The 18,725-nt window shown below is 38.3% G+C and overlaps 1 pseudogene; it reads left to right on the top strand.

The window, feature by feature from the left end:
* Positions 1-9,341: 9,341 nt before the first annotated feature.
* On the top strand, positions 9,342-16,439 carry LOC143584852 (phospholipid:diacylglycerol acyltransferase 1-like; annotated as a pseudogene).
* The last annotated feature ends 2,286 nt before the right edge of the window (positions 16,440-18,725 follow it).

Raw genomic sequence — 18,725 nt, 5'->3', positions numbered from 1 at the left:
GTTTGGAGTTGGGTCTACGGTTCAGATAGAAGGAAAGGGCCCGTTAGTGTTTGAAAGTAAAACCGGTGAACACATACTCATACCGGATGTGTATTACATTCCGGCTCTTAAAAGTAATATCCTTAGTTTGGGACAGTTAACTGAGGAAGGGTATGATGTTCATATGCACGGTAACACACTAAAGTTATATAATGATCATGAGAGGTTTATAATGAAGATCCAAAGATCGGTGAACAGGTTGTACAAGATCACGTTGAAGGTGACTAAACCGGTGTGCTTAGGTGTTCACTTGGATAATGAAGCTTGGTTGTGGCATGCACGGATGGGCCATGCGAACTTTGCAATTTTGGAGTCGATGGCTCGGAATGAGCTGGTGGTCGGTATGCCACGGATTGCTCACCCGACACGGGTCTGTGAAGGGTGCTTGGTGGCGAAGCAAATCACTAAACCGGTTCCAAAAGAAGCAAAGTGGAGAGCGACTGAACCGTTGGGTTTAGTATATGCAGATTTGTGTGGACCGATCACTCCACAAACTGCAGGAGGTAATCGGTATTTTATGTTAATTGTTGATGATTTCACACGATATATGTGGGTCTATATAATTGAAACCAAAGACCAAGCGTTTCAGCAATTTAAGTGTTTTAAGGCCGAGGTGGAGAAAGAAAGCAAGTATAAGGTAAAGATGTTGCGAACTGACCGTGGAGGTGAGTTCACCTCACGATCGTTTAACGAGTTCTGCAGGACTGAAGGCATAAAGAGGCAGTTGATGGCTCCGTATACCCCTGAACAAAACGGGGTAGTGGAGCGTCGAAACCGAACAATTGTAGAGATGACCAGGTCCTTATTGAAGTCAATGTGTGTACCGGAGACATTATGGGGTGAAGCGGTAGTACATTCGGTGTACATTCTTAATCGAATAACAACTAAAGCCGTGAAACAAACGACACCGTACCAGTTGTGGAAAGGGCACAAACCGAACCTCACTCATTTAAGGGTGTTCGGTTGTGTTGGTTATGTAAAGCAGATGAAAACCCATCTTGCCAAGTTAGATGATCGAGGGTAGGCTATGGTGTATTTGGGTGTGGAAGATGGAACGAAGGGTTATCGGATGTTGAATCCGGTTAAGAATTGAATTGTAGTAGCCAGTAATGTCGTTTTTGTTGAAAACAAGAAGTAGGCTTGGGAGAAGCCTAAGGTTGAGCGATCGATTACTGGTTGGGTCCGTACGCATGTTGATAGCCCACATGAAGCGGGCCATCAACAACAGTCAGATGATGATGTAGCGAACTCTAGTGTTCAGGTAAACAATAACTCACCTATGTCTTGTGTACCAGGAAATCAATATGAAGCAGATCTGCAAAGAAGTACTAGACCAAAATCATCAGTTAATACTGTACCGTTTGATCACACACCCTATCAAGGGTTTCGATCAATTAACAGTGTATATCGAGATACCATACCAATGAATGAAGAAGAGGTTCGGGGCCTATACAATAGAGAATTAATGTTGGCTGATGATGAACCAACATCATACGATGAAGCTGCAACACACAAAGAATGGGTGCAAGCTATGAATACTGAGCTTGATTCGATTATAAGAAACAACACTTGGTCTTTAACCCAATTGCCACAGGGTCACAAGGTGATAGGGTTAAAGTGGGTGTTTAAGTTGAGAAGGATGCTAGTGGGCATGTCACAAAACACAAAGCGCGTTTGGTAGCAAAGGGTTATGTGCAACAGAAAGGAGTTGATTTTGAAGAAGCCTTCGCACCGGTTGCTCGCCTTGAAACGATCAGATTTCTCTTGGCTATTGCAGCAAAAAAAAAGTGGCTTGTACATCATCTAGACGTCAAGTCTGCATTCCTTAATGGCGAGTTAAAAGAAGAAGTGTACGTGACACAACCGGTTGGGTTCGAAGTCAAGGGAAAAGAGAAGATGTGCATCGACTGCACAAAGCCCTCTATGGTTTAAGGCTGGCCCCAAGGGCCTGGAATGCCCGTTTGGACCAGGTCCTAAAGGACCTCGGGTTCAGCAAAAGTGTGCACGAGCAGCTGCTTACAAGCTGCATGAATCAGATTTTGTTATTATTGTTGGAGTATGTGTAGACGATTTGATTGTGACTGGATCAAGTGAAAGAAGAATACAAGAGTTTAAAAGAAAGATGAAGTTGATTTTTGACATGAGTGACATGGGGAAGTTGTCCTATTATCTTGGTATGGAAGTAGAACAGTCCCAAACCGGTATATCAATAGGACAAGAAGCTTATGCAAAGAAAATTCTCGAGGTAGCAGGTATGTCTAACTGTAATGCCACAAGTTTTCCTATGGTTCCTAAGTTACAATTAATTAAAGATGAAGACGGAGAAGATGTTGACCCGACCTTGTATCGGAAGCTGATTGGCAGTCTTCGGTACTTAATCCATACCCGGCCGGACCTTAGTTATTCAGTTGGGGTTGTGAGCAGATTTATGCAAAACCCAAAACAGAGCCATTTTGCAGCAGTGAAACAAATACTATGTTAGAGGTATAGTTGGTTTCGTGCTGAAGTATGAAAGTGGTGGAAATGGAAAGCTAATTGGGTATTCTGATAGTAGCTATGGGACTGATATTGAAGACCAAAGAGGAACGACTAGTATGGCATTTTACTACTCTAATAATCTGATCAGTTGGTGTTCACAGAAACAAAAGACAGTTGCTTTAAGCTCCTGCGAAGCCGAATTCATGGCAGCCACGTCGGCGGCGTATCAGGCGTTGTGGCTAAGGAATTTAATAAGTGATCTAATGGAAGAAAAGGCTCAGATTGTGAAACTGTTTGTTGATAACGAATCTGCGATTGCTCTAATGAAAAACCCCGTTTTTCATGGGAGAAGCAAACATATCGACACCAAACATCACTTCATACGTGAGTGTGTTGAACGAGAACAAGTGTGTGTTGAACATGTGAGCGGTAATCTGTAGAAAGCAGACACATTGACAAAACCGTTGGCCAGTTTGAAGTTTGCTGAAATGAGGAGTCGTATCGGAGTGAAAGACCTGCACGGAGATGTCAACATTAAGGGGGAGAGTGTTGGTTTAATGTTGACTGAATTCTCGGGGAGTAACAGTTGTGTTTGGTGACCAAGTAAGCAGGAGAAGAACGTGTCTATTTGTGAACGTTAGAAGTCCAGAAATAAAGGAGCAGATGAAGACCTAGTTATCTGCAAAGTTTGTTATTTTTTTTCTATTTAAACATTCCAGTATGCATGTTTTTTTTATCCACTTTTCAATTCACAATCAGGTCGAAAATACATCTGTAATCATTCGATTAAGTTCTGTAAGCATTTGGCTATTGAAATAATACGATTACATTCGACTGAATCCTTGTTTTTTTTGCTGTTTGACTGATCCAAAATCAACAATGGTAAACAAAGACTCAACAGAATTAAACTAGCAATGCCAATAAATCAGGAACCAACTATCTTGACTCAGCAACTATCGATCCCAGCTTTGACTCCAAAGTCCAAACGGCTCCAATATAACGACTTATAAAAGTTAACTTAGTACTCTTTCTTGGAACAAGATACATGCATGCTCTCCGTGGTGTAAGTGACGCAGCTTCTATTCATTATGTTCAAGAAGTTCATCGAAACGTATTGTCAAAATCGGATGATATGCCAAACCGTCTTTCTGCAAACTCCTAGCATATCATCAGACTATGCCAAGACGTTTCGATGAACTTCATAATGAGCACAAGCTGCATCACTTACAACACGGTGATGCATCGTACACCACTCAACTTGCAGGATAGAAACCTGTGGAAGATAACATGAAACCTGGTTAAAATCATTATCACATCATGTAGCCATTGTAAAATTATGACAAGCTAGGAAAGCCGAAAGAGACCTTATTAATTAGGGAAACTCATTTAGTTCTTTGATTTGATAGATATAGTGATACTATGCATATCATGAACTATCATTATTGATGAAAATCAGAAGATGGTAAGACATTGCAAAATGTATTGAAAGAGTGCATGTTATTACCTGCCCACGGAGAGATAGCATCTCGATCAGCAGATACCCGCCACGGAGTGTACGATTCAAGTGAGGAATGCTAACAACTGTTAGACCAATGGATGTGTGTATTATTATGGTTATCGGTGCTGTGGTTATATTTGCGTTTCTTGGTCTCGCGTACGGCTTTCTTGTGGCTACCCTGGCTATGCAAAGGATCTTTCAGAGGCATTATCACATTCTCACCAAATAGAACTTACACAGGATCCTCATGGATGTTACACCCCTCCTGAACTGGCTCAAGAAGATGAAGTCCTCTTATATTGCGATACAATATAATTAATACGTGTGTGTGGTTTATATATTGCCATCTTGTCATGAACTCATTATACCATAGGGACTAAAATTATACCGCTCAATATATTAGTAAGAAAGTAAAAACCAAGAGATTAACAAATACTAAGATTAGAACTGATGGTTAGATTTCCATTTCACCATCTTGTTAATTTGATTCATCAACCGTCCAACTCGAAACACTAACAAATATTGTAGAGCCCATTTCGATGTTATAAGTCTTTTGTATTTGTTAGCTAATTGCCGGTTGTACGTGCTTCATTTAATGTTTGATGTATTTTTAGGCCTGGGACCACTTTGTAAATAAAACCCCTTTTGGCCCAAGATGAATTGAAGGAAAGCATGGCATGCTCTCACTTATAAAAAGTGAAGCATGTCTATGCATACATAACTTTTGGAAAAACATTTTTTCTCGCTCTCTATCTTATCCATCCAACATATCTCAAATTACCAAAAATAGTAAATAACACAAACGCTAACAAGATCCTAGATCTCGGTTACTTGTAGGTGATATCTGTTACCCTACAACCTAGATTGATCCAAGAACGTGTTGTTTGATCTGGTTTAGGGACCTACAAATATCAAATGATCACCTTCCCTAACTACTTCAATATCGCCTACTTCCGCCTCGTCTTTGTTTACCACCTTTGATGCCAAAAACCCGTACTTCTTTACACCGATCTCTAACAAGTCCTGGAAGCTTTTTGGTAGCATAACAAGTTTTCCTCCTACGCCTCCTTTATTTGGGAAGCTTACAACTACCCGACCTGGGTTGCCCGAGTTTTCCCTCTCCACAGCTATGCTTGCCGGCCTCGGTGACACAAAGTCAATACTATTCTCCCCCTCTCGAGCATTCGACATTATCCTGAAAAATGAGTTATGGAAACTACCAGCTTTGAAGAAGGAGGGGGGGGACCCGATAGGCCCGAAAATTTTAATATATATTAAAAATATGTTTTCTTAATGTTTAAAAAAATTCAAAATTTTTTATATATAGCATGTATCCTTATGAAGAACAACTTATTTAGTTCTTTGATTTGATAGATATAGTGATACTATGCATATCATGAACCATCATTATTGATGAAAATCAGAAGTTGATAAGACATTGCAAAATGTATTGAAAGAGTGTTATTACCCGCCCACAGAGAGCATCTCGATTAGCAGATACCCGCTCACAAACTATACGATTCAAGTGAGGAATGCTAACAATTGTTAGATCAATATCGCCATTCGGTAGGTAAGTTTTCAGTGGCATAGAACCATAGGTGTAAGGTGTTGCGGTATGATTATGTGCCACTAAAAACTTACCTACCGGATGGCGATCTTGATCTAACAGTTGTTAGCATTTGCGAGAGACATGGGTGGCGCCCCAACCATAACTACAGCACTCAGTCTAAGAATATAACATGTGATTGTCAAAATAGGTTATTTTTTCTTTATATTGATCTTAACATGCAATAACTGTTGGCCCGTTTAAATCATGTCATCATAAAAGGGTTGCAACAATAAAAACTTATATTATAATCTAGGTATTTATGTCACAAAACATTATTATGTTATCCTAGGTTTAGTAAATAAGTCGGTAGGGAAGTTTTTTAATTACCGGCCAGATTGTTGAAAGGTTGTGCCTCCTAGCTAACGCACCTTTAACCATTGTAATTGTCTCTACCAAAGGCTACAAATAGCCTGTACATTTGTAATTTATTAATATTCATGTTTAGTTTGTTTACTCTTAACATATTAACCCACTTTGCACACGTTCACAACAAACACCAACGAAATCCGTCTTTGCCCAATCCCAAAATCTAATAATAACTATGGGCTTTCATGTGCATATGTTGACTTGGGATGAAAGGATTAGACATGATTTGCTAGACGGGCATCTTTATGAGGACATGATTAAGGATAGGAATTCTTGGAGAAGGAGAACTAAAGTTAAAAGGCTTTTAGGGGAAATATAGCTTTTGGTTGCATATGTATCTCAGGGTTTTAGATATACGGTCCATTATACTTTTATCACTATTTTTATTCATCTACTTAGTATTATGGATGTTATTAATACTACTGCCATTTTATTTATTATACTTATCTGGTTTTTTCCCTACTAGCTAGAGGTCTAGTGTTTGAATTGTGTATCACGTTTATTGGGCCTCATACATATGGTCTTCAAGCTCGGGTCTCTCTGAAAGCAACATCTCTATTGTTTAGAATACAGGTACAGTTTGCCTACATCTCACCCTTCCAGACTCTGCTAATAGCTTTGTTATTGGTAAGATTTTTACTATGTATGGTTGTTATTTTCATGTGCACACGTGTTTTTGGAGGTTAAAGACAAGGGTAAAGAGTTATAGAATTACCAGGAGGAAGCCGAAAAACAATTTGGTGTATCATTAGATTTTGATGATACAATCGATGAACTTCTTGAACATAATGAGAGCAAAACTGCATCACATATGCATGCAACAAAGCAAGCATGCATCCACCGCCTTTCACAAAGCAGCATAAAAACCTGCAAAATACACACACATTTGTATTATCATTCTAGTTTCTAGTTGTATTTAGGAGGATGCTTAAAAAGATATTTCCAAGTGTCCAATATAGCCAACTCTCTCAAACCCAGTTACACACTCATATACAAGATAAAACTTGTTTACAAGACGATTTGGTTCACTACCTTAATGTCTTGCACATTCATTTTATTCATCAAACTTACATAAATAAAGTGAAAAAAACATGTACCTAAAGAAACGGAAAACAACCTACCCACTAACCATTATAATTAAACTAACCCATGTTCTAATCAAACAAAAAAAAACATGTAATCAAATACAACTCTGCAAACACGCATTCTTTAGCCAGAATTCAAATCCATGGCCTGTAACTCGGGACCCAATCAAGATTATTCCCAACAGGGGGGGGGGGGGGGGGGGGGGCTTATCTTTGCATCTTTCAATATATCCATGACACATAATAGAAAAGTAACATACACCAACGTCATAGTTGAAGGAAATTCAGTCAGCTAAATCATAAATAGTAACTTCAAATCACCCAAAACATAAAATTTATATGTATACCATTATTTTAAATAGTTTTCAACAACAAGCTACTATGTATGTAATAATTAGAGTTTTTCATGCAATAAGCAAGATTTGCAAATTTACCAAATATAATTGCAAATATAGTTGTTGATACACCAAATCAAAACAATTAGATCTCACTGAATTAGTAAGGGGACAATCTCAAGTCATATGTTTACCAATAACAGTATTATAAATCAACATAAAATAAAACATTTTTTTCTTAAATCTGCTATGTTTGTGCAGTTTTTCTTTGTATCCATAAAAACATAAAGATAATCTCTATGAACGTTCTAGTTAGAAATTCAGTCAATCGAATCAGGAATATTAGCTTCTAATCACCCTTACCAAAAAAACAAAAGAAAATAAGCGTCTTTTCCAAAGTTTGTTGTTACTCTGTATGAAAACAATTACGTTGTTTTATGTATGAATGCAATTTTTAAAAGCGTTAACTTGTGAAACACAATAGCTAATTTTGCAAATTTATCACATATAAAACCAATTAGTCATGCTAAATAAACTAAGAGTGCAAACTCAAATCTCATTAGACTATGTTAAACCAAATTTAGGCAAAATAATCAAATTTGGGGATAAAACATTTGATCTATAATTGGAATTGGTAAGAAGTTAAATTGAATTTGTAACAACTAAACAAGATTTTGTAACCCTAAATTTCAAAGAAAACAAGGTCAAAATATTTTAATTAAGAAATCTGTGGAAGATAAATTAACAGACAAAGAGGAAGCATTCAAACAAATAAGGCATCACCCAAGGTGGAACGTATACCTGTCGTATAAAAAAGTGTGTGGGTAGGTCGCCGCGGAAATGGCAAAGAACAATGAAGGCGGAGAAACCAAGATTATGTATATATAAAGGAGGTTACCACCTTTATGCTAAACCCAAGGGCCCAAATGTCCAATGGGCTACATATTGGGTTATAATGGATTTAAACTATATATAGTGGTAAAAATTAGGTTACCAAATAAAGAAATAGGATACTATACCAAGATTATATGATAGTTACATGTTAAACCCATATGCAGAATCGTGTTAGACCTCTTAAATGGCTTGGTCGGCATCTGGGGCACAGTTTGGATAAGGGCACGATTTTTTTTAAGATATAATTAATGCATGTATAAGGTTTTTTTAAAACTATTGTTAGTGAATTAAGCTGAAAATAGTTGATAAGAAACTCCAATAAGATTCTAAAAACCTAAACAAGTTCATTAAAAATTAAACAATCTAATAAATTGTTATCGGATTTCAGCCTAGTAATGAAATCAGCAATGGACAATGTAACATCCCGGAAAATCCTATAATTATTTTGGGCTAAAGATGTCAACTTTGAAAGATAAGGGATTAAAATTATTTATTAAGATAAGTCATGAAAAAAATGAGATAAAAAAAATAAGCATCTCATGTTAAGGAAGTAAGAAAATCCATCACACATGCAAAGATGGAAGAAAGTAAAAGCATTCCACATGGGTATAAATAGAAAAGATAACTTTCATCCCACATGGAAAGAAGAAAAGAAATGAAAGCTTTTTATAAGGAAGAGAATTTCCATAGTAATATTCTTATGTGGCTAACCACTCTCCATAGTCCTAACGGAGGGTGCGAAGCACCCGCGCGCACGCGCCGGGACACAGGCGAATGGCGTAATGTGGCGTTTTGATGGCGCACGCTCGCATCGCCGCGGGCCACATAAGGTCCAATTTAGTATTTTTGGATAGTACAAGGACTGAAAATGAAAATGTGAAATTTCTTCCTTCGCGCAACGCGAAGGATTAGGCTTCAAGGACTTCGCACTATGCGAAAGACGACACCTAAACCGACATGGTACGGCTTCGCGCTACTTGAAGTATTCCTTAGCACGACGCGAAGTAACAGTCTGCATGCGTGACACGTGTGGACACATGGCCACACGTGGCAAACCTACCGATGACTCAGCAAACCTAAGGTCGGTTCGCGCAACACGAACGGACCTTCACATGACGCGAAGAAACCCAAAATCTACTATAAATAGGTGGGTTCACAGCACATTCCAACTCACACCGAAACCACCTCACATTCACACATTTAGTATCGTTTTGCGTTCCGGTTCTCGTAATACGTGCCAAGCCCTAAGGTTCCGAAGGTTTAAGCCTCAATACGCGATAGAGAGTAGAAGTGTTGCTCGTACAAGCTTAGGCATATAAACTCCGAATACCCGTATAAGGTTGGGGATCTGCTTAAGTTATTATTTTATTATTATAATGGCTTAGACCATAGTCAGGGGTATAGCCCAAACCTTGATCATAATTATGTTTACAAAAGGCTTTATACATACAAAGGTTATAGCTAAATATGTTTCTTCATGATTAAGAAACATAAGCTTTTACATACAAAAAGATATAGTCAGAAATAGTTTCTTCACAATTAAGAAACATTAAATGCAAGAGATATAGTTTTCTTCGTAACTAAGAAACGTAAGGATTTTATGTACAAAGGTTATAGTCTTTCAATGTTTCTTCTTGAAGAAGAAACCTATCAATAGATGTTTCTTCATGAAGAGAAAACTCAGCACATGATTTGTAAATAAATGGAAAGACTACATGTCTAAATATTTTATTCAAACAAATGATCAGTTGTAAGGCCCCGATCCCTGTAGCCTTACATTCGGTGTTGGATTTATTCATAAACTCAGTTTGTTACAGCGGAAGTCTATACAAATCGCAGCGGAAATTTAAATTTTTACATAATGATCATATTCTCTAACTATTTTTCAATACGGATAGCCTCGTATGCGCCTCAAGCTTGCCACGTCACCACTAATACCTGCATGCATACTAAAAGTCAGCTACACGCTGAGTGAGATCTAACATTTCTTTCTTTTAATTAAATTTTTGTATTATATTTAAATCACATTCTTTATTTATACGCGACGTAACACTCGTCTATAACTAATCCCGTACGTACTTGCTCATAAATGAGCCTTCTATTCTTACTCCTTGGGCATGATTTCTTTTGAGTAATTTTATCTTTTATTTTAAATTGTAAATATTTTTCAAATATGTCATAATTTTAGAGGGAGAAAATGAGTTAACTTTAACTCACCAAAGAGAATTTAAAATTTACTTTAAGAAAAACCAAAATCAAGTCATTTGACTTAACAAAAAGATTTTATTTTATATATAATATTAATTTTATCTTTACTCCTATTTAAGAAAACAAAACAGGGATGGATCCACCAGGGACTACTTCGCCCCAGGATATTTTGTTTGGCTGTTTTGATTGCTAACTTGGCCCGTGTTGGTTACTAAGAGAAAAATATGTACATGGCTACATATGACTGGAGACTCTCATTTCAAAACACAAAGATAGGTTTTGTTTCTGCTTAACCAGGTGGCAAGATGGATGGGCCAGGTCAAAACTGAAATGGGTTATTTTGTTGTGTGCAGGTAAGAGATCAAACATTGAGTCGGATAAAGAGCAATATAAAACTAATGGTTGCTACAAATGGCGGTAGAAAGGCAGTTATTATCCCGCATTCAATGGGTGTTATCTACTTCCTGCATTTCATGAAATGGGTTGAAGCACCGGCTCTAATGAGTGGTGGAGGTGGACCAGATTGGTGTGCTAAACATATGAAGGCGGTGATGAATATTGGTGGACCGTTTTTAGGTTTCCCAAAAGCTGTATCCGGGCTTTTCTCTGCTGAAGCCAAAGATATTGCATCAGTCAGGTACTTAGGTTTTTCGTTAAACTTTAGCAATTAATACATTGGTTGGGTTTATATTAACAATTTAACATTTAGTACTACTTGTATGCAACTTATTTGCAGGGCTCTTGCACCGGGTTTGTTGGACTCGGATTTATTTCAGATTCAAACATTACAGCATGTAATGTGAATGAGCCACACGTGGGATTCAACCATGTCTATGATATCGAAAGGTGGGGGAACCATTTGGGGAGGTCTTGATTGGTCACCCAAAGACGGGTATAGTCCAAGTAAGAGAACATTCAAAAAATGACACTGAATCTTCCACCAAAAGTGAGTCGGAAATTGAAGCAACACATGCAAATTATGGAAGCATAATATCGTTTGGGAGAGATGCAGCAGAGGCACCATCTTCAGAGATCGAGAAAATAGAATTCAGGGTATGATTTTTAGTATTAGTTTATTCAAACAACCATATCGTATTACTGCAGTTTCAGAACCAATAATGTGTTCTAAAGTAAGTGTTGATGTTTAGGGTGATGTGAAGGGTAACAATGTCGCAAACAATACATGTCGAGATGTTTGGACCGAATACCATGACATGGGATTTGGTGGAATTAAGGCTATTGCAGAGTACAAGGTTTATACAACTAGCGACATTGTGGATTTGCTTGAGTTTGTTGCTCCAAAAATGATGGAACGCGATGCTGCTCATTTCTCATATGGTATTGTTGATAACTTGGATGACCCAAAATACAAACATTACAAATATTGGTCTAATCCATTGCAGACAAAGTAAGAATCTTTGTAACATATCTTTGTTATGTACCGTTTACAAAATGACCTTTTTGCCCTTTACTATTTAGCAATAATATCCATTTTCAGGTTACCAAACGGTCCAGACATGGAGATTTAATCAATGTATGGAGTTGGTATCCCAACTGAAAGAGGATATGTTTATAAACTCACAACCTTAGCTGAATGCTACATACCATTCCAAATTGACACGTCAGCAAAGGATAAAAACGAGGACGGTTGCTTAAAAGATGGGGTTTATACAGTTGATGGTGATGAAACCGTACCAGCATTGAGCGCGGGTTAGATGTGTGCAACAGGTTGGCGTGGGAAAACCCGATTCAATCCTTCGGGAATCAAAACGTATGTTCGGGAATACGATCACAACCCTCCAGCTAACATTCTTGAGGGCCGGCGCACACAGAGTGGGGTCCACGTGGATATTATGGGTAATTTCCAGTTGATTGAAGATGTTATTAGAGTCGCAGCCGGAGCCAAGGGTGAAGAACTGGGAGCTGATCAGGTGTACATAGATATATTCGAGTGGTCCGAGAAAGTAAATATGCCAATGTATGGAGTTTTTGTGTTATAACATATATTCTTCCATATGGTAGCCGCTCTTTTTGTGCTCGATCTGAATCCAAAATTTTTTGCGCAGTTTCAAGGCAATTCTATGTTTAGATGAAGCCTTGAATAAACAGTTCAGAAATATCGAATGGAGTTGCCAGTCACTGCCCCGGATTATGCAAGACCTCAATACCGATGAATCTATACAATTACAGGTGCAATGATATGTTTAAATGAAAGTAACACAACATTTGTTTTGTATATACTGAATGTTAAGACATGTTAGTAGTAGATTGTTGGATTGTTTATTGTAATATTACCACTCGAAAGAGGCGCGCTCATTTGTAAATTGTAATGAATCTTATGTTAAAACGGTCTAGACTTCATCATACCGATCAAATCCTCATTGCATCCCCGCCGCAACGCGCGGCCATACCTACTAGTAATATTAATTTCATCTTTACTCCTATTTAAGAAAAATTTCAGAAAATTCAAAAAGAATTGTCCCGTTTAGAGGGAGTCGGATATTTAAAATTTTCAATTGAGAATTTGATCCGACCATGTGGAAAGTGATAGTACATTGGCATGTAATGATACTAGCGCATGAAAAGAGTATATCAAAAGGCCACAAGGTCACTCATAGATGTATAGATAGGCTTGACAAACAAGTAAGTGTTGGGTGATATAAACCTAAACTCTTGCCGGTGCTAGTGGCTATACACTTATGATGCTGTTGCATGATTCCGTTAAAGTCATATCCATGAAGGTTCAAATGTAATTACACATGTCATACCCAAGCCTCTCTTTACCTGATCACAGTAGTCTTATGAAAATATGTGTCAATGTCAATTTTTAATTTTTATTGAGTCTAGAAAAGTGTCAAGAAAAGCAAGAAAAAGAAAAACAAAAGAGTCAGAAAAGAAAAAAAAATCAAGAAAAAGAGTCAGTTCTAAGAATTTTAACTTCTGCTTTTTTTCTTCATTTATTTTGATTCAAGCCTTGGACTTTCTCCTGCGCGATAATATGGTATTATCCGACCTAATTGTTAAGGCCCTGAATTTTCTGCTTTGTTTTATTTTATTTCTTTTGTTCAAGCCTTGGACTTTCTTTGCGCGATAATATGATATTATCCGACCTGATTGATTGTTATAGCCTGAACTTCTGCTTTATTTTAATCTTTCTAGATCGAGTCAACTGTACAAAGAGTCAAGTGTACAAAGTAAAAGTGTCCAATGTGCTAATAAGATTACTGTGATCAAATAAGAAAGGTTTTAGTCAAGTTGAGGTGATATGTTAACACAAACTAGGCCCGAGATATAATGGAATCAGTAACATGTCTGATTAAGTGGGGACCACACAAGTTCCGTGCCTAACTGAACCTTGATTGTATCACGTTAACATCAAAACACTTGTCAAGTTAAACAGATGGACGATATCTACAATCAATGATGAACTTGTATCACAATAACATCAAAATGGAAACGCGATCTAGAGCTTTGCAAATCAATATGATTCCATGTTGCGATTGTTCTTATAAATTGATTAATTAATCAATGAAAAGAATTATGTAAATTAATTCAATATTTTTATTTTTGTTTTTATTTTATTTTATTTTATTTTGTTTTGTTTTTATTTTCTAAAATATTATTTACTTTGGTATTTTAATATTTTATGTTTTATTTTTAATTTTGATTTTTAAATTTATTTTATTTTTATTTTTATTTTTTTATTATTATTTTATTTTATTTTTATTTTATTTTATTTTTAATTTTATTTTACTTTACTTTTATTTAAGTTGTAATTTACTTTTGTTTCACTTTGTCAAAGAGATCGTTTTTGCAAATTTTAACAGTCACGGACCGACAAAAGAAAATTTTGAAAAATAATTAAGTGCTTGGATTCGGTGATTAAATATTTTTGGGGTTTGAGTTCGTAAACAATTTTAAAGAACGAGGACTGAGAGTGAATTTTCGATGAATACTCGCGATGTTTTAACCTTATCGCGAGATAGGCTGACCCTATATATAAGGGCCACCTAAAATATCATTAACCATTCATCAAACACTTTACCAAATACTCTCTCACTTTCTCTTTCTATCTTATCTTCCAAACCCTAATCCTTTCTTCAATTTCACAACAATCCAACCTCATAATCACACTTTGATCTACATGATGGAACCCACACCTTCGGTATAACATCATCAACACTCCATCTTCTTCTTTATGGGTTTCTTTCAGATCTAACGATGGTTCATATGAACCGTCGGCTAGATCTAGTGGTAGATCTTGAAATTTGTTGTTGTTGTCACATCGAGCAAACATCGTTAGGACAATAGATCATAAGAATCATCATTAGATCTTAGCTTTTGGTTTATTTTGTACAGATTGTAGATCTAGGTTTTGTTCAAACAGTTCATAGTATGATTGAAGGAGTAAAAGAAAGGGTCAAGATCCCAAAGTTTCCAGATCTTCAATTCGGGTCTAGGCGACCACCTGGAAAGCAAAAGGGATCAAAAGGGGCTAAGTAAAAGATTTCGCATTGGAGATATTTTGCAAAGGGAAGGTTTTTCGCTTCGCATGAATCATGCGAAGCGAATAAAAAATTCTACTTCGCTTCGCATAACCATGCGATGCGAAGTATGTCTCTTATTCGCTTCGCACAACCATGTGATGCGAAACCCATTTCTGGTTCGCTTCACATGGCTCATGCGAAGCGAGTTCAAAATCCGTTTCGCTTCGCATGACCTTGCAATGCGAATCCATTTCCTGTTCACTTCGCACAGCCATGCGAAGCGAATGGAATGTTAACTTCGCTTCGCATAAGCCATGCGAAGCCAATTAAAAGCCCATGCGAAATTCTTAAGCGAAAATTTCACACTTAGCAAAATTTTCAGAGACCTTGAACTGATATGCTTCTGAACTGTTCTATGACATATGGACTGTTTTACCCTTTGGACTTTATGGACATACTAACTGACTATATACTGGATTTATTAATTGTTAATTAAACTTAAATCAACTTTTTAACTTATTAAAACTTAGTTGTATATAATTAATTAACTATAAGTAACTAATTAAATTAAGTACTTTATACATATTTAAAGTTTTATATATAGTCTATCTTATGTTAGTTTAAGTTATAAATGATGATTCTCATGATCCTAAGTTTTGATTTCAGACACATAATTTGTATTGTCCTCTCGAGGAGCCAAAAGATAAGAAGGAAAAGGTGTTCACATCAATGATCAAGGGGCTAAGGCAGTCACCCCTTGAGTATGCCATTTCTGCTAACCCTGCCATCTACTCTAAATGGGTTATAGAATTCTGGGCATTTGCTAAACCTGCAGAGGACGTTCTTTCGATCAATACAATGGCGGCAGGAAAGTCATTGAAGATTACAGAAGGAGACATCAGGCGTGCATTGAAGATTAAGGATGAGCCAGATTATGTGTATGAGAAAGGTGACAGGGCTAAGCTGAGTGAATTTGTGACGAGTATGGGATATGATACAGAATGGAAGAGCTTGGAGAAGAAACATCTGCCACCATATTGGAGATTCCTGTTTCATATCGTGATTCACTGTTTGTCAGATTTGAGGGGAGGATTTGATAGCATGCGAGCAGATTGGGTACGGGTTATGTATGCACTAACACATCGGGAAAAGTTCAATTATTCCCGAATGTTGTTCTTGTGCATGTTGGCGAACACAACTAATGAGTCAACCTGGTTCATGTATCCCAGATTCGTGTAGTTGTTGCTTGATGATATGATTCCCAAGGTGCCCAGGCCAGCTCAGAAGAAGGCTAAGGATAAGAAGTCATTGCCCGAGCCTTACCATGTCAATGCAATCAAGCAGTCAGTGTTCGGGCTCATGTTGAGTACTAAGGGCAAGGGTCACCAGTATCAAGGAGAGAGACCAGGAACAAAATTTGGATTGTTTGAGGAGACCTAGCCTGTCGGGGATGAATCTGATGAAGAAAGCGGGGAAATTAGAGGTTCTGAAGCATTTGAAGAAGCTTGCGGACTCCCAGAAGTCTTCCAATCTCGTTGTCAAGCTTTCTACAAAAGGTAAGCCCTCCTCTACACCTGACCCACAAGTAGTTTCACCCAAAACATTAGCCAAAACCCTAGAGACCTAGACGTAGCCAAGATTAAGATTCCTGTGTACAAGAAACCCAAAACCAGAATCAAAGCCAAATCCAAACCAACCAAAACCATGTTCCATGACTCACCAGACCCCTCACCTGAACCCTCACCCACACAACAAGACCAATCAATGCCATCATTCTTAGAAAACCTACCACCTTCCCCACCTCAATCACAACCACAAACAGCCACACCACCCGAACAACCAACATAAACCAAACCCTTAATCACCTCACTATTCACCTCACCTGTCTTCAACTCACCAATCAAATCTACAAGCCTATGGAGCCAAACTTTTATTTCCTCTCACCAACACAACCGCCATCATCAACCTTAGAACCTAGAGCCTACACACCACTTTTCTCAACACCACCTACCTCTACAACCTCACCACTACCTACTCGATCCATTACCCTTCCATTCCAAACAACATCACCACCCATCCTCTCTGACACTCCTCCATCTACAATCCTCTCACCTGAACCCATAGCCAAAGGAAAGTCTTCGACACCTCCAGTGTACGCTGATCCTATCCTCGATAGGATCATCGCCCTGGAGGAATCAATCGCGAAAAGGGCTGAACGAGAGTTGGTGCTACTCGAGTACATAAAGAATCAAAAGAAGAAGAAGATGGAGAGGCCAAGGAGAAGGCGAAGTTGGTGACAAGGGTTGAGATCCTAGAGAAGCAGAGAGAGCTGCATTATGTTTTGATAGACAATCAACGATCCTTGATCAACCAACTACAAGGTCGAATTCAGAATCAACAAGAGCTCTTGAACCATGAAGTTTCGGGGAACGCCAATTTGAGGGATGAACATTTAAGTGTGGCTAATAGAGTGGAGACTTGAAAGGAACCTTCCTACTGCCAATATCCTTGAAGAACGTTTATTCAAGAAGATTGATGACACAGTGACTAAATGGGATATTGAGAAGGAGGCTACCAAATCCCGTGTGTCAATACTTGAAGGACCTTCTGCATCGGGTGCCTCTCTCGGTACGCTCATTAATGAAAACACACAGTTCAGAACCGACATAGAGGCTATTCAAGCAAAGATAGCTAAGCAGGATCGTCTGAATGCGGTTCAGTTGAAAATAAACGAGGAGATCACGGAGAGATACAAGGCGGCCTCTGAGCTTATTGGTATGCGTGATGATGATTTTGCCACGCTCGAGGCCCGTCTTGACTCAGTTTTTGGAACATGGAGGAAGTCTGCCACCGTTGCACAGATTAATGGATCCCAACCTACCACAGGTCCAAGTGTGGCTGTGTGAGATGAGCAGGTTGGTGGATCAGAAGGAGAGGCGACTGTGGGTTAGGTTGCACCGCAAGTCGGCCAGGCAGCTAGTGTCGTTGGTACCAGCTTGGGAATGTCTCATGTTGAACAACCTTAACCCTAAGCTGGTGGACAAGGTGGTGATGGAAATAATGATGATGATGAAGATGAGAGTGATGATGAGGACGACGAAGAAGATGATGACGTGGATGATAATATCCACGACAGTTTCAATGAGGATGATAATGACGGAGATGGTGACGGAGGAGATGGTGGAGACTCTGGAGCTGGCGCAGCTGAAGGCAATGGAGGTGGAGGTCACACTCAATCACCTCCAGAGGATCAAGGGCCTCACGATGATCCAGCTGCGTCTGCAGGCAAGGTGAGGCAGGACGACTCCAAAATCGAAGACATATATAATAAGTTGTTTCCTGCATGTAATATTGCAGGTGTGATGGATGATTTTATTGAAGCTGGGAAAACATTGGAGTCACTCATAACGCAAAATACGGAGGAGGCAGTAGACGACGACTACATCAACTACTCGCCGAATCCAGATACACCTCATGTTCAAGTTCAAGCAGCTTCTGATGCACCTGTCACTGATCCAGTCAGCCGCCGACTTGTCACAAGCCACACAAAAGAAGAAACGGAAGACACATCTCATGACAAGTCGTGCCGGTACTCACATCCTCAACTACCCCTGTCATGATGATTCATTGATTGTATATGCAAAATACAATCCGGAGAATAGTAGTTTGGCTATTCGAAGATACAGCATAGATCTCATCTACCTCACCCATAAAGAGCTAAGTACG

Source organism: Bidens hawaiensis, unplaced genomic scaffold (assembly GCF_021521415.1).
Source record: "Bidens hawaiensis isolate Kalapana, Puna unplaced genomic scaffold, B.hawaiensis_p1.1 tig00033477_1, whole genome shotgun sequence".
NCBI classification, from domain to species: Eukaryota; Viridiplantae; Streptophyta; class Magnoliopsida; order Asterales; family Asteraceae; genus Bidens; species Bidens hawaiensis.
Note: the sequence above shows the minus strand (reverse complement) of the source record. Positions and strands in the feature narration are given on the sequence as shown.